General features: G+C 45.9%; 1 protein-coding gene across 1 annotated transcript in view; it reads right to left on the minus strand.

Moving 5' to 3' along the window:
• The window catches only part of LOC122816707 (transformation/transcription domain associated protein), a gene marked incomplete in the record, with an annotated part of 2,794,447 nt that overhangs the window by 1,947,914 nt on the left and 834,506 nt on the right, over positions 1–12,027 (minus strand).

Below are 12,027 nucleotides of genomic sequence, written 5' to 3' on the forward strand. Positions count from 1 at the left end.
GCCCCTCTAAGAAATTGCTTAAACAAAGGATGAGAGAATAATGGTGGGTCACAGTCATAATGAGCAGAAATGGCTGCAGCATGAACTTTTACAGAGGAGAAAGACAAACCCTTGTCTAATAATTCTGTAAGATACTGAAGTGAAACAATCAAATTAGGCCCTGAAACATCAAAGCTCTTTGCTTTGCTCCAAATAAAAAATCTCCTCCATTTATCAGCATAAACTTTCCTTGTACTAGGCCTTCTGGCCTCCAAAATGACATTCAAAACTTGTTGAGGAAGCTGCGACCCTCCAGGTTTTAGAACAGAATATGCCAGGCCGTCAGATGCAGGGACTGTATCCTGACATTGAGGAAATGATTGCCTGCCTGGGACAAAAGGTGTGGAGTTGCTGGCAAAGGCCAAGGAGGCTCCCGTACTAAACTCCTCAGTAGAGGGTACCAGTGCTGCCGTGGCCAATCTGGAGCTATAAGGATCATGGAGGGCTTGTCCTGTCTGACCTTCAATAGCACCTTGGGAAGGAGAGGCAGAGGAGGAAAGGCATAGACGTGAAGATTGTTCCAACTGAATGATAGAGCATCCACTTTCCAAGCTTTTGGATGAAACATCTTTGTGCAAAACTTTGGCAACTGGAAATTTAGTGGAGAAGCGAACAGATCTATGTCTGGAGTCCCCCAAATCACTGTCAACTGTTGAAATACATGAGGATCCAACTTCCACTCATGGGGATTCACCATCTGTCTGCTCAAAACATCCGCTAAGGAGTTCTGTGCTCCTGGCAGAAACCTTGCCTGAAGAGTGAGGTGCAAACTGAGAGCAGTCTCCCACAAAATCATAGCTTGTCTGCAAAGAGGGTACGAATGGGTTCCCCCTTGCTTGTTGATGTACCACATGACAGTTGTGTTGTCTGTTTGAATCAACACTTGTCCTGGGTGAAGTAGATCCTTGAAAGCCATCAATGCAAATTGGACTGCTAACATCTCCTTCAAGTTGATATGCAAATGTTGAAGTCTGGCAGGCCACGTGTCTTGAACCCATTTTCCATTGAGGTGTGCTCCCCAAGCCTTGTCTGAGGCATCTGTCGTTAAGATCTGACTCGCCTCTGGTCGGGTCACAGAGAGTCCCTTGTTTAGGTGACATTCCTGAGCCCACCACAAAAATTCCTTTTGAATGCAAGGTATTATCTGAATGACAGCGTCCAATTCGTGGCAGTGTTGAGTCCATACACTTTTGAGATACCATTGTAGCTTCCTCATATGCAGTTTGGCATTGGGAAGCACCAGAATACAAGATGCCATGAACCCCAAGGCTTGAAGGACTGTCCTTGCAGTCAGCCTGGACCGTAGAGACAATTGTTGGAAGTAAAGTATAAGATTTCTTTGCTTGTCCGGGGTCAAAAAAGCCATCTGAGAGGCTGTATTCAGTCTCACACCCAGAAAGCACATGTCCTGAGAGGGTACTAGACTGGACTTTGTTTCGTTCACAGAATACCCTAGGCACCTTAACACTGCCATAACATACTGTAGATGGTGAAGTAGCTTGTCTTTGTCTTGAGCAAGAATCAGGCAATCGTCCAGATAAGGATAAATTTGTATTCCTCTTAACCTTAAGAAGGCTATCACCGGAGCCAGAACCTTTGTGAACACCCTGGGCGCAGTAGATAAGCCAAAGGGCAATGCAGAGAACTGATAATGTAAAGTCCCAGCCCGAAAACGCAGGAATCTAGTGCAACTGGGCCTGATAGGAATATGAAGATAAGCCTCTTTGAAATCCAGAGTTACCATCCAGTGATCTTTGCCCAACAGAGGCAGAAGTTGTTGCAAAGTCAACATTTTGAATTTTGGAATGTCCAGGTATGTGTTGAGGAGAGATAAATCCAAAATTGGCCTCCAAGTGTTTCCTTTCTTTGGTACAAGAAACAGGCGAGAATAAAATCCTAGGCCCACTTCTGACAGAGGGACCTGCTGTATAGCCCCCATTTGAAGAAGTAAGGAAATCTGCTTGTGAGCCTCCACCTTTTGCTGAGGAGGAACGTCTGGCATGCCCTTGAAAGGAGGCAACGTGTGGAAATAAAACTTGTAGCCTCGGTCTATAATGTCCAACACCCATTTGTCCTGGGTGACTAAAAGCCAGTTTTGCCTGAAGAGTGCCAACTTTCCTCCCAGAGGAGCTGCCAGACAGGAAGGATCTGACAGCTGAAGATGCAGGTCATTGGGTCTGTTTACGAAAGGACTGGCCCCTGCCCTCACCTGTAGATTGTGCAGGGGAACTCCACGTTCTAGGCCTGAAAGAACCCTGAGCTCTGCCCCTACCACGTCTAGATCTGCCCCTAGACTGTAAATCAGAAGGGTAAGCCCATCCCTTAGTAGGCCAATTTCTGCTAAACTTAGGGGGCTGCACCTGCAAAAAATCCTTAACAGTCTGCACAGACTTAGCTTTGTCTTCCATTTTCTTTAAGACTGACTCCACAGGAGAACCAAACAAAAGTTCAGACTGCAGAGGAGCATCTAAAATTCGAGCTTTAACATGCTCTGACAAGTTCTGATCCTTAAGCCAGGCGTGCCTACGAATAACTGATCCAGTGGCAGCCACCCTGGAAGAAGCCTGTAAAGCATCGAAACCACACTGCAAAGAATGCTTACCCACCTGACCAGAGGCATGAACCAAATCCTGTAATTCCTTACACTCTATGCCCTCTGCCAAAGCATCTACCTTAGATTTTAACTGAGTAAGGAGAAAATTCTGGTACTTCAACATATGAAACTGGCAATTCAAAGCCCTCATTGCTAGAGTGGAAGAGGTATACACTTTTTTACCCCACCTATCCAAAGCTCTAGAATCTTTTATCCATAGGAACTGGATTCTTTACAACAGAAGCCCTGACACCCTTAGGTCCCTGGCTAATAGTTTCTGGGTCAGCCCTTGGGCTCTTATACAGATATTTATGAGTCTCTGGCACTCTGTAATACCTATCTGGTTTAACTGGCGCAGGAGGCAAAGAGTCTGGATTAAGGGAAGCCTCAGAGAAAACATCCTGAACAACATCCAAAACAGGAGGTATAGCCAAGGGCCGATGTTGTGGTAAAAACAAAAATTCCCTAAGTCTCTTTTGGGAATCTGAGAAATCCTGACCTTCCCATTTAAAATGCTCCCTCATAGAATGCAGGGTTTCTGAAAAAGAGAAATCCTCTGGAGGAGAAGCAGAAGGACTGGAATCCTCTGCGTCTGAATCAGAATAAGGAGGAAAATCCTGAATGTCTTCAGCCGAAGACTCTGAGTAATCTGAAGCATGTTCCAAACTTTCCACCTCTGGCTCCACCCTAGGCCTCTTATCTGGAGGGGGCATAGAACCCCTGATTAAGGAAATCAAATCTTCTGCCATTTTAAGCATGTGTTTTTTTAGGTACAGAACCTGCAGAACTAGGACTGACCTTGGAAGGTACCTTAGAGACAGAAGGGGAAGGCCTAACCACCTTATGCAGAGAAGGGAGTACAGCAACCTGAGAGGCCCCCTCAGCCTGACCCGACTCCTGAGAGGCCACATCTTGCAAAATTAACGGTTCCCCCTGAGACTCAGCTGAAACCTCGGCTGGATCCACAGATTCCACCGTAGTTTCTAAAGAACCGGCGTCCGGAACGGACGACTCATCCTGCTTGGACTTTAACGATTTGTCCTTGCGCTTCTTAGCGGTAGCGGGCGTCAGAGGATCCGACGGCATATTGTAATTACACCGCTTACCAAAGACAAGCCTAGCGCAATCTAACCTACGTTTAATGGTGCGCTTATTAAATCTAGCACAAAAGCGACACCCGACAACGTCGTGCTCAGGCCCCAAACAAGGAATACAGAGAGAGTGGTAATCCCTATGCGGTATCTGTTTCCCACAAGAAATACAATTATTCACTTTTTCTGACATCCGGAATTAACTGAGGCAAGAAAAAACAAAAATATTCCCCAACGGGGTACTTAGCCCAACTTGGTTTTCGGTCTGAAACTCAGAATACGAAAATTTCAGAACGCCGAACGGCACTTGCAAACGCTGCTTCTGCTTCGGACCACGCGGCAAGAAAGACTGAGGATATGACGTCGGTCATGCGCTTTAATACACACGGCGTACTGACGTCAGATCTGAGCGACCATGACCGACGCCAGCCTAACACTTTGGCATTCGGGCCGACCGAGGACAGCGGACTACCCACAGGTTATGACTGCAGCAATGTGAGATGAAGAAAGTACAGTTTTGTACCTACCATAAATGTAGATGTTCGAGGATCCACATTGCTGCAGTCCTAACCATTGGGGTAGTCCGCTGTCCAGTCGGCCCGAATACCAAAGTATATGGCTGACGTCGGTCAAGGCGCATTAGACTGATGTCAGGACGTCAGGGTACTAATGCGCATGACCGACGTCATATCCTCAGTCTTTTCTTGCCCCAGATGTCAGAAGACCTTAACAAGACAAGGCCCAAACCAAAAACACCAAAAAGCCCTGCACCAAACATATGTACAATATATACAAAATTACAAAAATATAGCCTAACCCACACCACCACCCCTAAACACAGAGGGGAAGGAGGGAGGGTAAATTGGACTGCAGCAATGTGGATCCTCGAACATCTACATTTATGGTAGGTACAAAACTGTACTATGTTCTTCATTCCACATTGCTGCAGTCCTAACCATTGGGTAGAATCCCAAAGCAGAGGTAAGGGAGGCTGGCAAATCATAAGGAAGCAGGAGCTGTCAACATGCCTTGCAAAATAGCTGTGGCAAAACCAGCCCTAGATTTAGAGTAGAGAGGAAGGTGATAATGCTTAGAGAAAGTATGCACTGAACTCCAAGTAGCTGCCTCCAAAATATCCTTAGTTGCCACCCCCCTTAGAAATGCTGTTGAAGTGGCAGTAGCCCTAGTGGAATGAGGCCTAATCCCAGCTGGAATCTCCTTGCCATGATGGGAATAACAAAATGAGATGCAAAACCCAATCCACTTAGAAATAGTTTGCTTAGACACAGGCTTGCCCTGAGAACTCAAAGCAAAAGAAACAAACAACTGCTGAGACTGCCTAAAATCCTTAGTCCTGCTTAAATAATAACGCAACTGCCTATGTACATCTAAAGTGTGCAAAATCTTTTCCCCTTATTTTGGGGATCTGCATAGAAAGTAGGCAAATGAATAGTTTGGTTTAAAGCCACACTAGAAACCACCTTAGGCATAAAGGAAGGATTAGTACGTAATGATACCCTATCCTTATGGAAAATCAAAAAGGGCTCTACTGCCATAAGGGCCTGCAATTCAGAAACCCTTCTTGCAGAAGTAATAGCCAACAAAAAAGCAGTCTTCCATGACAAGTATTTCAATTCAGCAGTAGCCGCAGGCTCAAAAGGTTGTAGAGTAAGTTTCTCCAACACAAAATTGAGATCCCAAGCAGGAGTAGGAGCTCTACGTGGGGGTCTTATATTCTTTGCCCCTCTAAGAAACTGCTTGAACAAAGGATGCGAAAACAAAGGTGGGTCACAATCATAGTGAGCTGAAATTGTTGCAGCATGAATCTTAATGGAAGAGAAAGACAAACCTTTGTCCAATAACTCAGTAAGATATTGAAGAGCCACACTCAAATTAGGCTCAGAAATCTCCAAATTCTTTGCTGCACTCCAAAATAAAAATCTCTTCCATTTTTCTGCGTACACTTTCCTTGTACTAGGTCTCCTGGCTTCCATAATCACATTTAAAACTTGTTGAGGAAGTTGAGACCTGCTGTGTTTCAAAACAGAATATGCCAGGCTGTTAGATGAAGAGAGTGAAGCTTGACATTGAGCAGGTGACCGTCCTTCTGAGATAACAGGTGTGGAATCAAAGGTAAAGGCCATGGAGGCTTCCTTACCAGACTCCTTAGTAGTGGGTACCAGTGTTGCCGAGGCCAATCTGGAGCTATTAAAATCATCCTTGGCTTGTCTTGTCTGACCTTTAGGAGCACCTTTGGAAGAAGAGGCAGAGGTGGAAAGGCATACACATGAAGATTTTTCCAACTGAAAGAAAGAGCATCCACTTTCCAAGCTGTGTGATGAAACCCCTTTGTGCAAAACCTTGGCAGCTGGTGGTTTAGTGGAGAAGCGAACAGATCTATGTCTGGAGTTCCCCATGACACTGTCAATTTCTGAAATACATGAAGATCCAGTTTCCACTGTGGGGATCCATGATTTGTCTGCTTAACACATCTGCTAAGGAGTTCTGTGCTCCCGCAGAAACCTTGCCTGAAGAGTTAGTTGCAAGCTGAGCAGTCTCCCATAAAATCATTGCTTGCCTGCATAGAGGATAAGAATGTGTTCCCCTTGTTTGTTGATGTACCACATGACAGTTGTGTTGTCTGTTAGAATCAACACCTGCCCTGGAAGAAGTAACTCCTTGAAAGCCATTAACGCAAACTGGACTGCTAACATCTCCTTCATGTTGATATGTAGATGCTGTAGTCTGGCAGGCCACTTGTCTTGTATCCACTTTCCATTTAGATGAGCTCCCCAAGCAATGTCTGAGGCATCTGTCGTTAAAATCTGACTCGCCTCTGGCCGGGTCACAGAGAGTCCCTTGTTTAGGTGACATTCCTGAGCCCACCACAAAAATTCTTTTTGAATGCAAGGTATTATTTGAATGACAGTGTCCAAATCCTGGCAGTGCTGTGTCCATACATTTTTGAGATACCATTGTAGCTTCCTCATATGCAGTTTGGCATTGGGAAGCACCAGAATACAAGATGCCATGAACCCTAAGGCTTGAAGGACTGTCCTTGCAGTCAGCCGGACTGAAGAGATAGTTGATGGAAGTAACTGGAAAGATTCTTTTGTTTGTCCGGGGTTAAAAAGGCCATCTGGGCTGCTGTATTCAGTCTCACACCCAAAAAGCACATGTCTTGAGAGGGTACTAGACTGGACTTTATTTCGTTCACAGAATACCCTAGGCATCTTAGCACTGCTATGACATATTCCAAATGCTGTAGAAGGTCTTCCTTTTCTTGAGCCAGAATCAGGCAGTCGTCCAAGTAAGGATAGATTTGAATTCCTTTTAGCCTGAAGTAAGCTATCACTGGAGCCAGAACCTTTGTGAATACTCTGGGCAGTGGATAAGCCAAAGGGCAATGCAGAGAACTGATAATGAGAATTTCCAGCTCGAAAACGCAGATACTTTCTGCAACTTAGTCTTATAGGCACATGAAGGTAAGCTTCCTTGAGATCTAAAGTTACCATCCATTGATCTTTGCCCAGCAGAGGTAAAAGCTGTTGTAACGTCAACATTTTGAACTTGGGAATGTCCAGATAAGTGTTGAGGATAGATAAATCCAAAATTGGTCTCCACGTGTTCCCCTTCTTTGGTACTAGGAACAGGCGAGAATAGAATCCTAGGCCCCTTTCTGGTACAGGGACTGGCTGAATGGCCCCTATTTGGAGTAACAGAGAAATTTGCTTGTGAGCCTCTTCCCTTTGTGGAGGAGGAACGTCTGGCATGCCTTTGAAAGGGGGCAAGGTATGGAAATAAAACCTGTAACCGTGGTGAATGATATCCAAAACCCATCTGTCTTGAGTAATTAAATCCCAATTTTCTTTGAAAAGAGACAGTCTTCCTCCCAAAGGAGCTGCCAGACGAGAAGTTACTGGCAGCTGAAAAGGCAGGTCATTGGGTCTGCTTACGAAAGGACTGACCCCTGCCCTCCCCAGAAGTCTGAGCAGGAGAACTCCCTGTTCTAGGCCTAAAAGAACCTTGAGCTCTGCCCCTACCACGTCTAGACCTACCCCTAGACTGGGAATCATAAGCAGGATATGTCCATCCCTTAGTAGGCCAATTTCTGCTAAACTTCGGAGGTTGCACCTGCAAAAAATCTTTAACAGTCTGCATAGACTTAGCCTTGTCTTCCATTTTCTTTAAAACTGCTTCCACAGGCGAACCAAACCACACATCAGACTGTAAAGGAGCATCCAAAATCCTCGTCTTAACATGCTCAGCTAAAATCTGATCCCTCAACCAGGCGTGCCTGCGAAGAACAGAACCAGTGGCAGCCACCCTCGAGGAGGCCTGCACAGCATCAAAACCACATTGCAAAGAATGCTTACCCACTTGTTCAGCCACATGAACTAAATCCTGCATCTCTTTACACTCAATACCTTCCGCCAGAGCATCCACCTTAGATTTCAATTGTGAAAGGAGATAATTTTGATATTTTAGCATGTGAAACTGACAATTCAACGCCCTCATGGCTAAAGTGGAAGAAGTATACACTTTCTTTCCCCATCTATCCAAAGCCCTTGCCTCTTTATCAGAGGGAACAGGATTTTTAACAACGGAGGCCTTAACACCTTTAGGCCCCTGAGAAACAGTTTCCGGGTCTGCCCTAGGACTCTTAAAAAGATACTTATGAGCTTCAGGCACCCTATAGTACCTATCAGGTTTAACAGGGGCAGGAGGCAAAGAATCAGGGTTCAGGGAAGCCTCTGCAAAAACATCTTCCACCACATTCAACACAGGAGGTATAGCTAAGGGCCTATGCTGGGGTAAAAACAAGAATTCCCTAAGCCTCTTCCTGGAATCAGAGAAATCTTGGCCTTCCCATTTAAAATGCTCCCTCATGGAATGCAGAGTCTCTGAAAATGAAAAATCCTCAGGAGGAGAAGCTGAAGGAGTGGAATCATCCACATCAGAATCAGAATAAGGAGGAAACTCCTGCAAGTCTTCAGCCGAAGACTCAGAAGCCTCTGAACACTGTTCAAAACTCTCAAACTCAGGCTCCACCCTAGGCCTCTTATCAGGAGGGGGCATAGAACCTCAAGTGGTAGGAGAAGCCCCCACTGAAGCTAAACTTGGCCTACCTCTCAAAGAAGTCTTGGAAACAGAAGGAGAGGCTCTAACCACCTTAGGAAGAGAGGGAAGAACAGCTACCTGAGAAGCCCCCTCAGCCTGGCCTACCTCCTGAGAGGGCACATCCTGTAACAGTAAAGTCTCTGCCTAAGACTCCAAAGAAACTCCTGGCAAAACCTCTGGCTCCACTGAGCCGTCTAAAGAACCGACGTCCGGGACTGCCGGTTCTTCAACTCTAGGCTTTGCAGCTTTGTCCTTGCGCTTTTTGGACGAAGCGGGCGTCGGAGCATCCGACGGCATTTTATAATTACAACGCTTCCCAAACACTAACCTGGCACAGTCTAACCTTCTTTTAATAGTGCGTTTGTTAAATCTAGCACAAGAGCGGCATCCAACAACGTCGTGCTCAGGCCCTAAACAAGGTATACACAAAGTATGGTAATCCCTATGAGGTATCTGTTTCCCACAAGAAATACAGTTATTCACTTTTTCTGACATCCGGTTAAATACTGAGGCAAGAAAAAACCAAAATGCTCCCCAACGGGGTACTTAGCCAACTTTGATTCGGTCTGAAACTCCGACTTCAGAAAATTTCAGAACGCCAACCTGCACTCGCAAAACTGCTTCTGCATCGGACCATGCGGCAAAAAAGACTGAGGATATGACGTCGGTCATGCGCATTAGTACCCTGACGTCCTGACATCAGTCTAATGCGCCTTGACCGACGTCAGCCATATACTTTGGTATTCGGGCCGACTGGACAGCGGACTACCCCAACGGTTAGAAATGCAGCAATGTGGAATGAAGAACATCATCACCATATAGCCTACAAGTTCAGAAATTCCATGACCTGATCTAATAGCCTCTAGGGAAACCTTCCATGTCAGGAGCTTCACTACTTGAGCCAGCTGACTCAAATAATAATAATAATCTAAGACTCAGGTTCAGGTCTCAGGTGACTGCTGATCCCTGAGTAGTGGCTATTAAATGCAAAACCTTCTAATGGAAGCTGCAAGCAGCAACCAGCTGAATCAAAAGTCAAACACTTACCATAGCATTATACCTGTTAAGAAGTGTGCTGATTTTAATTAACTGATAGGACAACATTTTGCAAACACTGGGACTGCTCAGCATCTAGATCACTTCAGGTGGTCTGTTCCATTCCCTGCTAGCTCTCATCACAAGGCGCAGCTTTCCAGCTCTCCATTTCTTCTTGGCGCGTGAATTACAGACTGACCAAGGCTGGAGAATACATGTAACCCATTGGACAAAAACAAGTACAACGAAAGAGGTACATGGTAATGAAGTGGTCAATGTGCAAATTTTAACCTTAAAAGAAAGGAAAGTTGTGTAAAATCTTATCATAAACATAGATGTCCTTCTCTTCCGTGCAGCAGTATTCACTGGTGGGTTTACCCTTCTTCTGATCAGCTTGTCCGGCCAGGTTTCCAAAGCTTTTCCAGTCCCAGAAGGTACGCAGGACATCTGACGTGTTGGCAGGTACATCGGCCATAAATGTGATGTCTGGGTGCACTGACCCTCAGAACCAAGGAAGCCCCCTGGCTGAGGTCAGAGCTATTAGTAGTACTGTCTTCCAAGTCAGCCTTGCCAGCTGGTTTGAAGGGTGGCAGAGTAAGTTTTTCTAGGACATACTTAAGGTCCCAGGAAGGAGGGATCAGTTTTCTGGGGGTGGGGGTGGGGTCTTACATGTAAAACACCCTTTAGGAATAGCTTGGCTGGGAGTCTGGAAGCTAGCAGAGGTTCCATAGGCAAGCAGGCTGAAATGGCAGACATTTGTGCTTTTAAAGAGGAGTAAGACAAGCCTGTCTTCAGGAGTTCACACAAGGAGGACAGAATCGGAGGCAAGTCGCTATCCAGTGGCTCCATCGGTCTTTTGTAACACCAGATAGAAAACCTTCTCCATTTCGAGAGAGAAAATTTTCTTGTGTTGGCTTTCCTGTCCTCCTGCAGGACTGACAGCACGTCCTCATTGTACAAGTGTCTGAAGGGAATCAGAATCCTATCATAGACAGACACTGCCTGCCCTTTCTGGAAAGGGAGTTCTCTGCGCAGTTGTATGAGAAGTCCTAGGATGAGTAGATTGTCTTCTGTGGGGTCTTCTTGACCTGGAGGGGGCAGAGGGCCTAGAAATTTTCCTTATGAATTGTGTCTTAGCTGGGTAGTTTCTCTGGAACTTTGGGACTGGAGAGACAAGGAGATGCTTTAAGTCTTGGAGTTCTTTCCCTTTTTTTGGAATGCCTTGAAAAAGTCAGCCACCTTGGTGCCAAAAAGGGCAGAGTGATTCAAAGGTGCATAGAAGAGTTTGACCTTGAAGTCATCCGGGAGGGGCTGAAGACGCAGCCAGGAGTATCTCCTAGACACAGAAGCAGATGCAGCTGACCTGGCAGAGGCCTCAACTGCATCACAGTCTCACCTGAGAGAGTGCTTATTAACTTGAGAGATAAGCCCGAGCAAGGAAGACAAGGATGCCTTTGCAGCACAGTCAGGGATATCACTGATATCTTTAGAGGCTTTGTCTAGTAAAGCCAAGGAGTATTTGGCCATATGTGAACGGTAATTTGTAGCCCTAAAAGCTAGGGTAGCAGAAGTGTAAATCTTCTTTTCCCACCTCTCCATGGCCTTGCTGTCTTTATCTGCAGGCAGGACAGTGGTAGTAGGGAGAAGGTTGGTAGCCCTATCAGCAGCAATAGAAATAGTAGCAGGGTCTGCTGGGGGTACTTGAATAGGAATTTCTCTGCATCAGGTACCCTGTATAATCTGTCTGCCCTTCTAGGGGCAGGTGGCTGGGAATATGGATTCAAGCATGCTGCAGCAAAAGCATCCAAGAAGGCAGGTTGGACAGGTGGAATAGGAGCCAGGTTAGGAGATTCCCTCTGGATAAAGTCATAGAATCTTTTTTGGGCCTCAGACATGTCTGAGCAATCCCATTTAAAATGTTCTTTCATAAGATTGACTGTGTCCCTGAAGCTAAGGTCTTCCACAAAGGAGGCTTCTTCCAGAGATCCACACCCCAGAGGGGAAGAAATCTGTGAAGAGTAGGACAAGGAGTCCTCTGAGGAGTTTGACATTTCCTCCTCTGCAGGGTGGCTAGGTTTTCCCTCAGGCAGGACAGGCAGAGGGCTGAGAAGAGGTGGAGCAGCTGAAGGAAGTGTGCAGTAGGCCTAA

Source organism: Protopterus annectens, chromosome 12.part0 (assembly GCF_019279795.1).
Source record: "Protopterus annectens isolate FY-2018-M chromosome 12.part0, PAN1.0, whole genome shotgun sequence".
In the NCBI taxonomy this organism is placed as follows: domain Eukaryota; kingdom Metazoa; phylum Chordata; order Ceratodontiformes; family Protopteridae; genus Protopterus; species Protopterus annectens.